The sequence below is a fragment of the Panthera onca genome, chromosome D1, assembly GCF_046562875.1.
Source record: "Panthera onca isolate mPanOnc1 chromosome D1, mPanOnc1 haplotype 2, whole genome shotgun sequence".
NCBI classification, from domain to species: domain Eukaryota; kingdom Metazoa; phylum Chordata; class Mammalia; order Carnivora; family Felidae; genus Panthera; species Panthera onca.
In genome coordinates, this window is record NC_138348.1 from 56,618,746 (window position 1) to 56,637,594 (window position 18,849).

General features: G+C 35.5%; 1 protein-coding gene across 5 annotated transcripts in view; it reads right to left on the reverse strand.

The window, feature by feature from the left end:
- The window catches only part of FCHSD2 (FCH and double SH3 domains 2), a 296,103-nt gene that overhangs the window by 238,153 nt on the left and 39,101 nt on the right, over positions 1-18,849 (reverse strand). The window lies entirely within an intron of this gene.

Sequence of the window (18,849 nt, forward strand, 5' to 3'; positions counted from 1 at the left end):
AAAAAAAACCTGAAAACTTACCCATATTTTGAAGGAGGTAGTATTTTCTAATATTTCACAAAACATGAAAGCAAACATTTAAGCTATTTATTCAGTAGTAGTATTCATTTAGCATTCAGTGTTTATTTATTTAGCTTGAAAGCCTAGATGTAACTCGTCTTAAAATAAGGATGTTCAAGTGAAGTCTCCAAGAAAATGGGAACTCTTATTCTGAATGTGTGTATCAATTAATTTTAAAATTCTCGGTGGATTTTTAGTTGTTATGAAACAATTACATGTCTGCTAAGTAATTTTCTGTTCTAAAGAAAGAAAACAAATCCAAGTTGACAACTATTCAAAATCAACATCATTAATATTAGAAACCTATTTGTTATAATTCACAGTATCAAGAGAGCAGAACAAAAAAATCTTCTCATAATCTCCATAGAAGATGAAAAGGCATTTGTTAAAATTCAACATCAGTTTCTCATAAACATCTTTAAAAATATTAATGGATGCTATAATTAAACAGATGGACAAGAACAAGCGATGGCAAAGACGTAGAGAAATTAGAACTCTCATACAATGCTGGTAAGAATATAAAATGATGCAGCTGCTTTAGAAAATCATAGTGTAGGAGTTCCTCAAAAAGTTAAACATAGAGTTACCATATTGACCCAGCAGTTCTATTCCTAGGTACATACCCAAGAAAACTTGTCTATATAAAAACTTGTAAACAAATGTTCATAGCAACATTATTCATAATAGCCAGAAAGTGGAATCAACCCAAAAGTCCATTAACTGGTGAACAGATAAATAAGATGTGCTATATCATATGATAGAATATTATTCAAAAAAGGAATGAAATATTGATACATGATACAGTATGGATGAACCTGGAAAACACTATGCTAAGAAGCCACATAAAAGGACACATATTACATGATTTCATTTATACAGAATGTCCCAGAATAGGCAAGCCTACAGAGACATAAAGTAGATTAGTGGTTGCCAAAGGTTGGAGAGTTGAGATAAGTTTGCCATATTTCAAAAGCATTTTTCTTTTACCTAAATAGGTTGATTATAAAGTTCACATGGAAAAAATGAACACTTAAGAACAGTTATTAAGATTCTGAAAAAGAGTATTTAAAAAGACCTACCTTCACCACATAATAAAAACTAATTTAATAAGGTGGCAATAATTAAGATAGCTTAGTAACGGAACATGAATAAACAGAAAGATAATGAAACAGAAGTCAGAAATACACAAAAATTTAGTAACTTGAAAAAGAAGACATTTTGATTCAAAGGAGAAAACATGGATTACTTAGTAAATTCTACTGCATCAACTTTACAAGAAGACGCAATGTTAAGTAAACAGAAAAGTTACAGATTAATGTATATATAGTATACTATGTTTTTACATGAAAATGTTTACCCATATATGCTGTATTATAATTACAATACTACTCCATTACAACACAGATGGTCCCCAACTTGCAATGGTTCAACTTACAATTTTTTGACTTTACAATGGTGCAAAAGTGATATGCATTCAGTAGAAACCGAACTTCAAATTTTAAATTTTGATCTTTTCCTGGGCCAGCACAAAACTCTCCACTGTTGTGCAAGGCAGCATCAGTGCGCCCCAGCTCCCAGTCAGCCACGCAATCACAATGGCAAACACCTTACTAACAACCAACCATTCTATACCCATACAACAATTCTGGTTTTCGCTTTCAATACAGTAGTCAATAAATGACATGAGATTGTCAACACTTTGTTATAAAATGGGCTTTGCGTTAAATGATTTTGCCCAACTGTATGCTAATCTAAGTGTTCTGAGCACGTTTAAGGTAGGCTAGGCTAAGCTATGATGTTTTGTAGGTTAGGTATACAAAATGCATTTTTGACTTAATGTCATTATTTTCAACTTTCAATGGGTTTATCAAAACATAACCCCACTGTAAGTCAAGGAAGAGCTGTAGTCCCTTAAATGAAAAACTATTATGTGGAAAAATGCCTACTGTGGTCCCCTAGGAAATCACTGTGATAGACTTCTCTGAAATATTAACAAGAAACTGGCTTGACAATGGCTCCATATGAAGAAAGGAACTGGTGTTAGAAGACCTTTTACTGCATTGTTTGTGTTATCTGAATTCATACCATGTGGATGTGTATATATTTTTGAGGTGGAATTTATATGACATACAACTAATAATTTTAAAAAATGTTTTTAACATTTATTTATTTTTGAGAGACAAAGAGAGACCGAGCATGAGCTGGAAAGGGGCAGAGAGAGAGAGGGAGACACAGAATCAGAAGCAGGCTCCAGGCTCCAAGCTGTCAGCACAGAGCCCGATGCAGGGCTCCAACTCACCAACCACGAGATCATAACCGAATGAGCCACACAGGCACCCCACAATTAACCAGTTTAAAGTGTTCAGTTAAAAAAATAAATAAATAAAAGAAAACAAAGTAAATAAAAATAAAAATTAAATACATAAATAAGTAATAAAGTGTTCAGTTCAACAGCATTTCATGTGTTCACAGTATGCAACTACCACCTCTACCCACTTTCAAAACCTTTTCATTACTCCAGAACACTCCATATTCATTAAGTAATCACTCTCTCCATTCCCCCTCCTTTTATCCCTGGCAAAAAGTAATATATTTTTCTGCCTCTATTACATATTTGCCTATTCTGGAGATTTCCTATAAAAGGAATCATACATGACCCTTTGTATCTGACTTCTTTCACTTAGTATGTTTCCAAGGTCCAAGTTGTAGAAGGTATCAATACTCCATTACCTTTTGTGACTGAATTATTATTCCACTCCACTGTAAAAATACAATTATTATTATACTCCACTGTATGGATACACTACAATTTGTTTATTCATTTATATACTGATGAATTTGGGTTGTTTCATATCTTACCAATTATAAATAATGTTGCTATAAACAACATATATAAAGTAAGAATAAATCCCTGTAATAGTTATTTCTCTAATAAAATCCAATATTCTAAATAATTTTTCTAAAACAAATCTGATCAAGCTACTCTCCTACTAATATTCCTAAAAAAGCTCCTCATCACTCCCAGAGTAAAAATCTAAATTCCCTTAAGGTTGTATGTGACTTTATCTCTGTAAACTCCCCCATTCACATCTCAGACCCCAGCTAAAGTTCTTAAAAGGACCAGTAGGCTCATGCTCATAGTCTAGCAAATGTACTCCTTTTTACTTGGAATTCCCTTCCCCCATTATTTGGCTTAATTCTTCCTCATCCTTCAAAACTTAGCTTAAGCATAACCTCTAAAAACTCTTCCTGAATTCCACTTGTGATTTGGATACCCTTTCTCTAAGGTCCTCCAGCATGTTGTAACAAAGCACCTGCTTCAAGTATTTTAATTGTGAATTGACTAGAGTTCCCTGAGAGCAAGGAGTGTGTTTTGTATTTATATGTGTAGCACAGTGCCTGAAAGCTAGAGAAGTTTATTTCAGTAAATGTTTGCTGAATGAATGGATAGAAACTAAATAATCAGGTTTCAGGCTCTTCATGAGTATGAATTAAATAGCTCAGTAGAACCAAGATCACAATCTATATCCATATGGACCAGTTAAGTTTCTCAACCTTGGACAGACTATATCAGAAAACCTAACTATTTTGTGTACATGAGCTTTAAAAACCAAGGAGGGTATATGAATGTGCAGTAAAGGATTAACCTTGCCCCAAGAGAGGTCTGGCCTTTGCCCTTGACTTCTGGGGAATGATCTCTAAACCTATGGAATGTCATGTCTGATAACAGTGTTTTTGTTTACCTGGGGACCTTAGGCCATGCATAGTCTATGATAGCAATGTGATTTATTGAGAGTGGTGTGGAGGAGGGGGGGGTTCCTAACACATGGTTATCAGTTCAACCTCTGAAGAAGCTGGAAACTAATAAGGTCAGCCACATGGGCAGTTAATCATATCATGGTGACCAAATATACCTCTTCTCTTGGCTGATTATAAGGTAATATCCGTTCACTATAAAACACACACACACACACACACACACACACACACACACACACACACACTTCAGTAAACTTTCAATGAGTTCTGTGAGTCCTTCTGTTGAATTATCAAATCTAAGGGTGGTCCTGGGGCTCCCTGATCTTGCAAATCATGTCAGAAGTGACATGTATATATAGACCTCCAAACTTGCGGTTGGTGTCAAAAGTGAGAGTTGTCTTGGGGACTCCCTAACTCAATAATTCATCACCAAGATAAGCAGAACACCTAAGAATGTTCAAATTATTAATGGTGGTAGTGGAAATGGGATATTAATAACCATAATGATGAATGTTAAAAATACAGATAAACACACATACCAGATGGCTAAAACTTAAAAGACTGATAACTATAAATATCAATGGGATGATAGAGCTATAAAACTCTAATATGTTGGTGGTGGGAATGTAAAATAATACAACCACTTTGGGAAAAAATATGGTTTTTATTATATAATTAAGCACACATCTATCTTGACACAGCAATTCTAATAGTGGGCATTTACCAAGAGAGATGAAAATACACATCCCTAAAAACACTCAACAAAAATATCTATAGCACCTTTATTCATAAACAGACAAAAACAGGTGTCTATCACTGGCATAATAGATCAACAGTGATATATACTCAAAATATATAAAGAACTTTTAAAACTCAATACCCAAAAAATGAATAATCCAATTAAAAATAGGCAGACAACATGAATAGACATCTTTCCAAAGAAGACATACAGATGGTCAGCAGACACATGAAACGATGCCCAACACCACTGATCATCAGGAAAATACAAATCAAAACTACAATGAGAGATCACCACCTCACACCTGTCAAAATAGCTAAAAATCAACAACAAAAGAAACAACAGATGTTGGTGAGGATGTGGAGACAGGGGAACCCTCTTGCACTGTTGGTGGGAACACAAACTGGTGCAGCCACTCTGGAAAACAGTATGGAGGTTCCTCAAAAGTTAAAAAAGGAGTGCCTAGCTCAGTTGGTTAAGCGTTGGACTCTCGATATCGGCTCAGATTGTGATTTCACACTCGTGAGATACAGCCCTCCGTTGGGCTTTGTGCTGAGCGTGGATCCTGCTTGGGATTATCTCTTCCCCTTTCTCTCTCTGCCCCTCCCTTGCTTATGCACACACGCGTGCTCACTCTCTTTCTCTCTCTCAAATAAATAAACTTTTTTAAAAAGTTAAAAATAGAACTACCCTACAATCCAGCAATCGCACTACTAAGTGTTTTATCCAAAGAATATAAAAATACTAATTCAGAGATACATGCACCCCAATGTTTACAGGAGCATTATCCACAATAGCCAAACTATGGAAGCAGCCCAAGTGCCCATCAACTGATGATAAAGAAGATGTGATACATATATATTCATAATGGAATATAACTCAGCAATAAAAAATGAAATCTTGCCATTTGCAGGGACATGGATGGAGCTAGAGAGTATTATGCTCAGTGAAAATAAGTCAGAGAAAGATAAATACTGTATGATCTCACTCATCTGTAGATTTAAGAAACAAGGCAAATAAGCAAAGGCACAAAAAAAAAAAAGAGGCAAACCAAGAAATAGACTCTACACTATAGAGAACAAACTGATGGTTGCCAGAGGGGATGTGGGTGGGGGAATGGGTAAAATAAGTGAGGGAGACGAAGAAGTACCCTTGTTGTGAGGAGCACAGGGTGTTATATGGAAGTGTTAAATCATTGTATTGAACACTTGAAACTAATATTACATTGTATCTTTAACTGGAATTTAAATAAAAACTTTTTTTAAAGGTTTTTTAAAATGGTGATATATTCTTTTTTTTTTTTTTAAGGTTTTTATTCATTTTTTAGAGACAGAGACAGAGACAGAGCACGAGTGGGGGAGGGGTAGAGAGCGAGGCAGACAGAATCTGAAGCAGGCTCCAGGCTCTGAGCTGTTAGCACACAGCCCGATGCAGGGCTCGAACCCACAAGCTGTGAGATCACGACCTGAGCTGAAGTTGGATGCTCAACCGACTGAGCCACCCAGGTGCCCCTAAATGGTAATATATGCTTAAAATAGAAAAAAAAAAAAAAATGAGTATTAAAAATGCATGGACTAAAAAAACAAAAAACAAAAACAAATGAACTATAACTACCACATTTTACTATTCTGAATTAGTTCACCTCTGTTATTTTATAAATAATACTTTAAATAGAACTAATATTAGGATATAAAAAATAATTTTTTAACATGGACAGCAAGCTGGGGTAAGGGAATTAGTGCTTATATTATTAGCATATTGATAATTCTTTCATTTAAAAAAAACCTTTATAATTTTGTTCTGGAATACAATGGCTGTTTTTAGGGGTATTATTACAGCAAATATGGCAATAACATTAAAATGATGACATGAAACACAAAAAACTTTTTTTTAAACAAAGCAAGTAGAATAAAGAACTGAAACTATAAGTCTGGCACAGAGGAAATTACTTGGCTCCTAATAAAAATAGTCACCAACATTCATCAAGTATCTTCTGAATTTCAGGTATTCTGCTAAAGAGGCATTGGAAATAGAAAGATGAATAAGACACAGACTCTCTTCTCAAGGGATCCATTAAGACAAGGTATAAATGGATGATGCCAAGATCCACAAATGCTATCGTCATAAAATGAAAAGCAGAAAGTGTTCTTATTTCTTATTAATTAGGCAGGCAACCTTGGGCAAGTTAATTTTCCTGACTGTGCTTCAGTGTCCTATTGGTTAAATGGGAATAAAAAGAACACCTACCTCACAGGATTATTATGAAGATGAAATGTACATATTTGTAAAGCACTTAGAACAGACTTGGCACATACTAAATGTTAGAAAAGTCTTTGTTAAATAAGTGCAAATACATTCCACAGCTTAGAATTATCAAATTTAATCCAGTTTAAATATTTTGACTAAATGAATATGCACAGCACTAACAAAAAATACATTTTAAGCAACTCTGGTCTTCATGACAGAGCAAAGTGAAAATCTTCTTACTCCTCCCAGAAGTTACTCAAAAGCAATAAAGACAATAAAAAACATACATGCAAACATGATCTCCAATAAAACTAGGAAACATATGAAATATAAGTGAAAGATAAGCCAAAAGAGAGACAAACTGGAGAAGGAGGGTGAATATAAGGCACAAGGCTCCAAAACTCAAGGGGGGAGGTGTCTACATTTCTTCAAGTATACTTCCTGAGGTATAAAATTTAAACCACATTTGCAACAACGAAAACAGGGGACGTGGGCTGGGGAAAGAGCTTTGTTGTTCACAATTTGAAGAAGTAGAGGAGACAGTACTAAATTAGGAATCACATAAACAAGCTACACTAGCAGAAATTAGGTTGCTGGTGTGGCAAAAAGATAGTGAGACAGCTGCACTACCAACGGTCCGATCTTCTCTGGTAAAGGAGAAATAAAATAAATTAATACACACAAACCTGGTTGTAAAGAAAATTACTGTAGATCTGGAAGGCTGTAGCTACCCTGAGATACCTACAAAAAGTAGTACGGGGAAAACCCCCTTCATTCAAAAAATAAATAACCCAAATGTAAATTTTAAAAAAGGAAAAACAGTAGCCAAAGGACACTCATGAGAAAAATGCTGCCATCAAGCAAATGAAATATGTAACCAATATTTCAAATGAACTTTTAAAACTTAATAATTTTAAAAACTAATAAAGAAATACCACTTTCAGATCAAATTACAATGTTCAAATGCCAAGAGAAGAGCAGTGGAGAAAGTGGGGATTCCCTCTTGTTCCTGATGTTAGGGGGAAAGATTTGTCTTTTGCCACTGAGTACAGCTGACCCTTACACAATACAAGCAGTCAAAAATCCATGTATGGCTTTTGACTCCCCAAAACCTTAACTATGCATAGCCTACTGGTGACTGTAAGCCTTACCAATAACAAACAATTAACACATTTGTATGTTATATCATATACTGTATTCTTACCATAAACTAAGCTACATAAAAGAAAATGTTATTAAGAAAATCATAAGGAAGAGAAAATAAATTTATAGTACTGTACTGTATTTATCAAAAAAATTTGGACCCACATGGTTCAAACCCATGTTGTTCAAGGGTCAACTGTATAACGAATGTTACTGTGGGTTTTTCTATGAGCCCTGTATCATATTAAGGAAGTTTCCGGGGCACCTGGTGGCTCAGTCAGTTAAGCATCTGACTCTTGGTTTCAGTTCTAGTCATGGTGTCATGGTTCACTAGATCAAGCCCCACGCTGGGCTCCAAGCTGATAGCTCGGAGCCTGCTTGAGATTCTCCTTCTCCCTTTCTCTCTGCCGCTCCCTCCCTCTCTCTCAAAATAAATAATTTTTTTAAAAGGAAGTTTCCTTTTATTCCTAGTTTACTGACTGTTTTTTAATATATTTGTCTACATTTTTTGAGTATAATTGACACAGGATGCTACATGTGTTTATATGTGTTACAATATTTCAGGTATATGACAGTGATCCAACTTCTCTTTAAGTTACGCTATGATCATCACAAGTGTAGCTACCATCTGTTACCACACAGTGCTCTTACAATATCATTGACTATATTTTCTATGCTGTGCCTTTAGTTTACTGAGCAGTTTTAACATGAAAAGGTGCTGAATTTTGTCAAATGCTTTTCCTGTCTCTATTGGCATGATTATATGGTTTTGTCCTTTGTTTTATTCGTATGGTGTATTTCATTCATTGATTTTCTTATATTGAACTTTTACATTCCTGGGATGAATCTCACTCTGTCAAAGTGTATAATCCTGTAAATGTGTTGTTGTTTTTTGAGAATTTTTCCATCAATGTTCATAAGGGATATTGATCTGTAGTTTTCTTGTGATATCTTTGTGTGACTTTCATATCAGAATAATGAGGACCTCATAGAATGTGAGTGTTCCCTTCTCTTCTTTTTTTTTGGGGGGGGGGGGGTTGGGGGGAGTGTTTGAGAAGGACTGGTGTTAATTCTTCTTTAACTGTTTAGTAAAGTCCACCTATGAAGATGTCTACTCCTAGACTTTTTGTTGGGAAGTTTTTAATTACTGATTCAATTTCATTATTTGTAAAAGGTCTGTTGAGAATTTCTATTCTTTTCTAGAATCAGTTTTGGTAATTTGTGTGTTTCTAGGAATTTGTCCTTTTCATCTAGGTTATCCAATTTGTTGGCATACAACTGCTCATAGTACTCTCTTTTAATACTTTTTATTTTAATGGTAGAATAAAGAGTAATGCCCCCATTTTCATTTCTCATTTTAGCTATTTGCATCTTCTCTCTTTTTTCTTAGACTAGTTAAAGATTTGCCTATTGTTGAGCTCTTCAAAGAATCGACTTTGGTTTCATTCATCTCTCTACTGTCTTTCTATCCTCTATTTCATTTATCTCTGATCTAATCTTTTTTTAAATTTTTTTTTTAACGTTTATTTTTGAGACAGAGAGAGACAGAGCATGAGCAGGGGAGGGTCAGAGAGAGAGGGAGACACAGAATCTGAAACAGGCTCCAGGCTCTGAGCTGTCAGCACAGAGTCTGACGCGGGGCTCGAACTCACGGACCGTGAGATCATGACCTGAGCCGAAGTCGGCCGCTTAACTGACTGAGCCACCCAGGCGCCCCTTTTTTTTTTTTTTAATTTTTTTTTTCTCTGATCTAATCTTTATTATTTTCTCCCTTTTTCTGGTTTTGGATTTGGTTTGCTATTTACTAGTTTCTTGGGTGTAAAGTTAGGTTGATCTGAGATCTTTATTTTTAATGTAGGTGTTTAGAGCTACTAATTTCCCAGAGTAGCTTCACTGCATACTGTAAGTTTTGGTATATTGTGTTTTTGTTTTCATTCCCATCAAAGTATTTTCTAATTTTCCCAGTGATTTCTTTTGACCCACTAGTTATTTAAGAATATGTAGTTCTGGGGCGCCTGGGTAGCTCAGTCAGTTAAGCATCCTAGTTCAGGTCAGGTCATGATCTTGTGGTTCACAAGTTCAAGCCCCACGTTGCTGTTCAACAAGGATGCCACAACCATTAAAAGGAGAAAGAATAGTCTTTTCAACAAATAGTGCTACAAGTGAATTTCCATATACAAAAGAATGAAATTGGACCCCATCTCATTCCAAATATAAAATTTAAGTCAAAGTGGACCAAAGATTAAATGTAATAGCTAAAACTATAAAATTCTTAAAAGAAAGTATAGGAGTAAATCTTCAAGATCTCCAATTTGGCAATAGATTCTTAAATGGAACACCAAAAGCATATCAAGAAAAGAAAAAAAAAAAAGTAAAACAACTTCATCAAAGTTAAAAATATGCATCAAAGGACATTATCAGGGCACGTGGGTGGCTGAGTCGGTTAAGCCTCCACCTCTGGCTCAGGTCATGATCTCAGTTTGTGGGTTCGAGCCCCGCATTGGGCTCTGTACTGACAGCTCAGAGCCTGGAGCCTGCTTCAGATTCTATGTCTCTTCTCTCTCCCTCTGCCCCTCCACAGATCATGCTCTGTCTCTCTCTCTCTCTCTCTCAAAAATGAATAAATGTTTAAAAAGTTAAAAAAAAAAAAACAAAAAGACATTGTCAAGGATATTAAAAGAAGGGTTGCCTGGCTGGCTCAGTCAGTAGAGCATGTGACTCTTGATCTTGGGATTCTGAGTTCGAGCCCCACATTTGATGTAGAGATTACTTTCAAAAAAACAAAAGGAAAGAATATGAAAGGGAAGGAAGGAAAGAAAATGAAAAGACAATAGAATAGGAAAATTATTTGCAAATCATGTATCTGATATAAGGGCTTAATATCCAGAATACATAAAGAACTCTTAAAAATCTATAGCAAAGAGACCAATGACCCAATTTTAAAAAGGCAAAAGTAGGGGATTCTGGGTGGCTCAGTCAGTTGGTGTCTTAGTCTTGATTTCAGCTCAGGTCATGGTCTTACGGTTTATGGGATCAAGCCCCACGTCAGGCTCTGAGCTGACAGCACAGAGACTGCTTGGGATTCTCTCTCTCCCTCTCACTCTGCCTCTTCCCCTCCTCATGTTCTCTCTCTCAAGATAAATAAAACTTTTTTAAAAATTTAAGTTAAATTAAAAAGGCAAAAGTATTAAATATACATTTTTTCCACAGAAAATATACAAATGGTCAATAAGCACATGAAAGCACATGAAAAGATGTTCAACATCCATTAGTCACTAGGAAAATGTGAATCAAAACCACCGCAAGTTATCACTTCAGACCCACTGGAATGGTTATACACAAAAGCAAGAGAACAAATACTGGCCAGGATGTGGAGAAGTAAGAACCTTCATACATTGCTGATGAGAATGTAAACCAGTACAGCTTCTAGAAAACAACTTGACATCCTCAGAAAATTAAAAATAGACCTACCCTATGACCCAGCAATAGCACTGCTAGGAATTTACCCAAGGGATACAGGAGTACTGATGCATAGGGGCACTTGTACCCCAATGTTTATAGCAGCACTCTCAACAATAGCCAAATTATGGAAAGAGCCTAAATGTCCATCAACTGATGAATGGATAAAGAAATTGTGGTTTATATACACAATGGAATACTACGTGGCAATGAGAAAAAATGAAATATGGCCTTTTGTAGCAACGTGGATGGAACTGGAGAGTGTGATGCTAAGTGAAATAAGCCATACAGAGAAAGACAGATACCATATGGTTTCACTCTTATGTGGATCCTGAGAAACTTAACAGAAACCCATGGAGGAGGGGAAGGAAAAAAAAAAAAAAAAAGAGGTTAGAGTGGGAGAGAGAGCCAAAGCATAAGAGACTCTTAAAAACTGAGAACAAACTGAGGGTTGATGGGGGGTGGGAGGGAGGGGAGGGTGGGTGATGGGTATTGAGGAGGGCACCTTTTAGGATGAGCACTGGGTGTTGTATGGAAACTAATTTGACAATAAATTTCATATATTGAAAAAAAAAAAAAAGAAAACAACTTGACACATCCTCAAAAAAAGTAAACACAGAATTACTATGTGATGTAACAATTCCACTCCTCAGCATACATACTCACAAGAAATGAAAAATTAAAACAAAAGCTTATAGACCAAAGTTCATGGCAGTGTTATCCATAATAGCCAAAAAGTGGAAATAACCCAAATGCCCATCAACAGATCAATGAATATGCAAAATGTGGTACATCCATAAAATGAAATTTTATTTAGCCATAGAGAGTAATAAATACTGATATATATTACAACATGGATGAATTGCAAAAAATACTTGGTAAGTGAAAGAAGCCAGCCACAAAAAGCCACTGTATTTATAGGTTCTCCAGAGAAATAGAACCAAGATGATGTGTATATGTATAAAAAGATATTTATTTTGGGGCGCCTGGGTGGCTCAGTCGGTTGGGCGTCCGACTTCAGCTCAGGTCACGATCTCGCAGTCCATGAGTTCGAGCCCCGCATCGGGCTCTGGGCTGATGGCTCAGAGCCTGGAGCCTGTTTCCGATTCTGTGTCTCCCTCTCTCTCTGCCCCTCCCCTGTTCATGCTCTGTCTCTCTCTGTCTCAAAAATAAATAAAACGTTAAAAAAAAAAAAAATTAAAAAAAAAAAAAAAAGATATTTATTTTAAGGTACTGGCTCACATGATTATGGAGGTTGGCAAATCTAAAATCTGCAGGGTGGGATAATAGGCTGGAGACCCAGAGAAAAGCCAATGTTGCCATTTAAGTCAAAGGTCATCAGGCTGGAGACCCACAAAGGAGCTGCTTTTAGGTCCAAAGGCCATCTGCTGCAGAATTCTCTTACCTGGGAAGGAAGCCAGTCTTTTGTTCTATTCAGGCCTTCAGCTGATTAGATGAGGCCCACGATATTATGGTGAGCAATCTGCTTTATTCAAAGTCTACTGATTTAAATATTAGTCTCATACAAAAACATCTTCAGAGGAACATTCATATAATATTTGACGCATGTCTGGGCACTGTGGCCCAGCCAAGTTGACATATAAATTAAAAATTACAGCCACATACTAAATGATTCCATTTTTATGAAATGTTGAGAGAAAGCAAATCCATAGAAATAAAAAGCAGATTAATCATTGTCATGAGCTTAGGGAAGGGGGTGAAATGGCAAGTGATTGCTTATTTGTATGGGGTTTCTTTCAGGGTAATAAAAATGTTCTGGAATTAGTGATGATACTTGTACAACACTGTGAATATACTGGAAACCACCTAATTGTATACTTTAAAGTGTTAAAATAAGCATAACTTTCTGTTATGTTAATTTTACTTAATATTTGTTTTTTACAGTTTATTTTATTTATTTTGAGAGAGAGAAAGCAGGGGAGGGGCAGAGAGAGACAGACACAGAATCCGTCAGTGCAGAGCCCAATGTGGAGCTCAAACCCACGAACAGTGAGATCATGACCTGAGCCTAAGTTAAGAGTTGGATGCTTAACAGACTGAGCTACCTAGGTGCCCCAATTTTACTTAACAAAATAACTTATTGATATTTCCTGTGAATAAGATCCTGTCAATAAGAATACATCTGTATTATGGCATATTGACCCACGAATGGCACTTTTCCATGGTACGTGACACTTTTTATTGCTAATGTTCAGCATATAAATGAATATTTATAGGGTACTGGCATCAAAAAAAAAACCCACATGGGGGCACCTAGGTGGCTCAGTCAGTTAAGCATCTGACTTCGGCTCAGGTCATGATCTCACGGTTCATGACTTCGAGTCCCACATCGGGCTCTGTGCTGACAGCTCAGAGACTGGAGCCTGCTTCAGATTCTGTGTCTCCCTCTTTCACTGCCCCTCCCCCGCTCACACTCTGTCTCTCTCTGTCTCTCAAAAACAAACATTAAAAAATAATAAAATAAAATAAAATAAAATAAAATAAAATAAAATAAAAATGACACATAGACCTACAACAGAATAGAGAGCCCAGAAACAAACCCATGTATATACAGTCAACTAATATTTGACAAGGGAGCCAAGAATACTCAATGGGGAAAGGACAGTGTCTTCAATAAATGGTAGTGAGAACACTATCCACATATAAAAGGATGACACTGGACCCCTATTTTATACCACTTACAAAAATTAACTCAAAATAGTTAACTGTAAGACCTGAAACCATAAAACTCCTAGAAGAAAACATAAGGTAAAACAGTTCCTTGACATTGGTCTTGGCAATAATTTCTTGGAAATGATACAAAATCACCAGCAGCAAAAGCAAAAGTAAACAAGTTTTACTACATCAAACTAAAAACCTTCTGCGCAGCAAAAGAAACAATCAACAAAATAAAAAGGCAACCTACAGACTGAGAAAATATTTACAAGCCAAATATTTGATAAGGTGTCACTATCCAAAATACATAAGAAACTCATAGAACTCAGTAGGAAAAAAAAATAATAATAACCCAATTAAAAGGGGGAAGAGGACCTGAAAAGACAGTTTTCTAAAGAAGACACACAAATGGTCAACAGGTACATGAAAAGGTACTCAACATCACCAATCATCAAGGAAACATAAATTAAAACCAAAATGAGATATTATTTCACACCTGTTCGTATGGCAATTACCAAAAAGAAAAGAAACAAGTGTTGGCCAACGTGGAGAACACATAATCCTTAGGCACTGTTGGTGGGAATGTAAACTGGCGCAACCACTATGGGATACAGTATGGAGGTTTCTCAAAAAATTAAAAATAAAACTACCACATGATTCAGTAATCCCACTTCTGGGTTTGTATCTAAAGGAAATGAAATCAGCATCTTGAAAAGATATCTATATCCCTGTATTCAATATAGCGTTATTCACAATAGCCAAGACACAGGAACAACCTAAGTGTCCACTGACAGAAAAATGGATTAAAAAAGCATGGTCTGTGTGTGCACGCACATGTGTGTATACATACATACACAAATATATACGTATACACAATGACACACACAAAAAAGGAAATCTAGCCATTTGCAAGATCAATGGAAATTGAGGGCATTATACTAAGTGAAATAAGTCAGACAGAGAAACATGCTGTATGATCTCACTTATATGTGGAATCCAAAAAAGCTAAAAAATCACAGACAGAAACAGAATAGTTGTGGCTAGAGGATGGGGGAAATGGGGAGATGATGGTCAAAGGGTACAAATCAATACAAGATGAATAAGTTCTGGGGTATATCATATAGTTCTAAATGTACATCAGAGTGGCTATAGTTAACAATTGTAGATTATACATTGAAAGTTGCTAAAAAAAAAAAATAGACCTTAAATGTTCTTACCACACACACAATAAAGTTAATTATGTGATATGATGGATGTGTTAACTAACCTAGAGTGGTAATCATTTTGCAATATAGACATGTATTGAATCATCCCACTGTATACCTTAAGCTTATACAATGTTCTATGTCAATTACATCTCAATACAGCTGGAAAAAAAAATGAAATTCAAATGAAATGCCTTAACCAAAAACTGTCAAGAAACTAGAAATAAAAAGAAACTTCCGGGGTTCCTGGGTGGCTGAGTCAGTTAAGGGTCTGAATTTTTATCTCGGCTCAGATCCTGATCTCATTGCTCATGAGATCAAGCCCTGCAATGGACTCTGCACTGACAGCACAGAGCCTGCTTGGGATTTTCTCTCTCTCTCTCTCTCTCTCTCTCTCTCTCTCTGCTCCTTCCCTGCTCATGCACAAGCATGACTCGCTCACTCTCAAAATACATAAATAAACTTAAAAAAAAAAAAAAAAAGAACCTTCCTAGACCTGATTAAGGGCATCTATTAAAACTCTACAGATAAAACATGTGCAGTCTCAATGATTTTGACCTAAGATTAGGAAGAAAGCAAAGAGATAGAAAGTAAGGATGTCCACTCTCATCACTTCCATTCACTAACTGGTACAATATGAAAGGGCAAGAAAAGGAATGAGGCATAAGAATTGGAAAGGAAAAAGTCAAATTATCTTTTTTTTAGATGACATGATTATGTACGGGGAAAAAAAATTTTTTTTTTTTACAGGGAAAATATTAAGAAATCCACAGAAAAGCTACTAAATTAGTAAATTTAGCTAGGTCACAGGATATAACCTAATATTCAATATTCACTTCCATATCAGCAATGAACAGTAAGAAAATGAATTTTTTCAATGCTCCATTTACAATAGCATCAAAAAATAAAATGTTTATGGATAAATTTAACAAATGATATGGAATACCAGACGCTGAAAAATGCAAAACACTGTGAAGGAATATTAAATACATTAAATAATAAATAAATGGAAAGATATCCTACGTTCATGGACTGAAAGACTTTTATGTTATTAAAATGACAGCTCTACTGGAACTGAAAAACAGAGTCAATACAGTCACAATTAAAATCCTAGCAGGCCTTTTGAAGAAATTGACAAGTTAATAAGCTTTCTATTGAAAACAAAAAATCTAAAATAGCTAAAACACCTCTGAAAAAGAACAAGATGGGAAGATTTACATTACTTAATTTCAAGACTTACAATAAGACTATAGTTATCAAAACAGTGTGGTAGTGGCATGAAGATAAACAAATAGCTCAGTGAATCAAAATAGTATCCATGAAAACACACACACACACACCCCAAGTGATTTTCAACAAAGATGCAAAAGCTAATTCAATGCAGCAAAGATAAGTTTTTCAACAAATGGTGATGGAACAATAAACTTGAAATGGATCGTGACACTAAATGTTAAGCAGGGCACAAAAAAGCAAAAGCCATAAAAGAAAAATTTGATGAAGCAGATTTCACCCAAATTTGAACCTTTTATTCTTTGAAAGACACAAGTTAAGAAAATGACAAAGCAAGCCACACACTAGGAAGGAGAAAAATTTATCTTATAAAGGGCTCGCATAAATAACACTTACAGTTCAACATTAAGAAGTCAAACAATCCAATTTTTATTTTATTTTTTTAAATATTTTTTTTAACGTTTATTTTTGAGATAGAGAGAGACAGAGCATGAACGGGGGAAGGTCAGAGAGAGGGAGACACAGAATCTGAAACAGGCTCTAGGCTCTGAGCTGTCAGCACAGAGCCCGACACGGGGCTGGAACTCACAGAGCGCGAGATCATGACCTGAGCCGAGTCAGCCGCTTAACCGACTGAGCCACCCAGGCGCCCCCAAACAATCCAATTTTTAAATATGGGCAAAAGATGTGACCTGGCATTTCACAAAAGAAACTATCTAAATGGTCAACAATAATGAAAAGATGTTTAACATCACTAGTCATTAACGAAATGCAAATTAAAATGACATACCACCAAACACCCCGATAGAATTACTGAAGTTAAGAACGCTAACAATATCAAGTGTTTATGAGGATATGGTACAACTGGAATGCTCATACACTGCTGACAGGAATACCAAATGGTACAGCTACTTTGAAAACATTCTGGCTGTTTCTTATCAAGTGAATACACATGTATTAAATAAAGGACCCAGCAATCACACTCTTAGGTATTTACCGAAGAGAAATGAAAACAGGTCCATGCAAAGGCTTGTACACAAATATCACAGCAGCCAAAAATGTAAACAGTTTGTAACAGCTAAAAACTGGAAACAATGAAATGCCCATCCACTGGTGAATGGATAAACAAATTGCAATATACCCTTACTATGGAAAACTACTTAGCAATAAAAAATGAATAAAATATTAAGATATGCAACAATATGAATCTCAAAAAACACTGCACTGAACACAAATTACACTGAATAAAATACGTTAAACACAAAAGTACCTACAGTATGATTCCATTTATAAGGAATTCTAGGAAAGACACAGATATAATGACAGAAAGATCACTAGCTGTCTGCAGCTGGGGCATCACAGGGCACAAGAAAACATTTTAAGCTGATGGAAATGTTCCGTATCTTGAGCGTGGTGGTGATAATTTAATTACATACAATTACTAAAAAAACCAAACTATGTACACTTGAAAATGATTTTTATTGCAGGCAAATCATACCTCAATCAAGTTGAAAGTAAATAAAACATAAAAGTGGAAAATAAATAAAAATTAAGTAACACCACTTCAGAATCTGCAAAAGACTGACATAAAAAATTTTTGGTTTATCATTTCTGAAAAGTCAAAGTGCTTCCATTGTTACAAGATTTGATTTAGAGTTAGTTTAGGATCATTGCCTGAACCTCTATGCTGGACCAAGTATCTGTCTGCTACATTCCCAAAGCATGTATCTGTCATACTGCTAACTACATTACAGTGAAAATATCTCTGTATAATGCTAAGTGAGATACAACACTCAGAGAAAGACAAATACCATATGATTTTCACTCACATGTGGAATTTAAGAAACAAAACAAATGAGCAAAGGAAAAAAAGAGAGAGAGACAAACCAAGAAACAAACGCTTAACTAGAGAGAACAAACTGATGGTTACCAGAGGGAAGGTGGGTGGGGGAATAGGTGAAACAGGTGAAGGTGATTAAGAAAGGAGTGTACTTGTCATGATGAGCACTGGGTAATGTATGGAAATGTTGAATCTATATTACACTATACTAATAGCATATGTTTTATATATTAATATATGATACTGTACTATATACTATCAGACAATTCTGTATACCTAAAACTAATACAACACTGTATGTTAACTTTACTGGAATTAAAATTAAAAAATAAATAAAATAGGGAATACATACACAGAAAAAAAGTACCTGCATTTGTGTCTATCTCCCTTACATATCTTTGTACCTCCAAGCATTAAGTTTGACGCCTGGTACGCAGATGCTCAATTAAACTGAAATGAATCTATACAGAACTTACACATAAACTACAGAT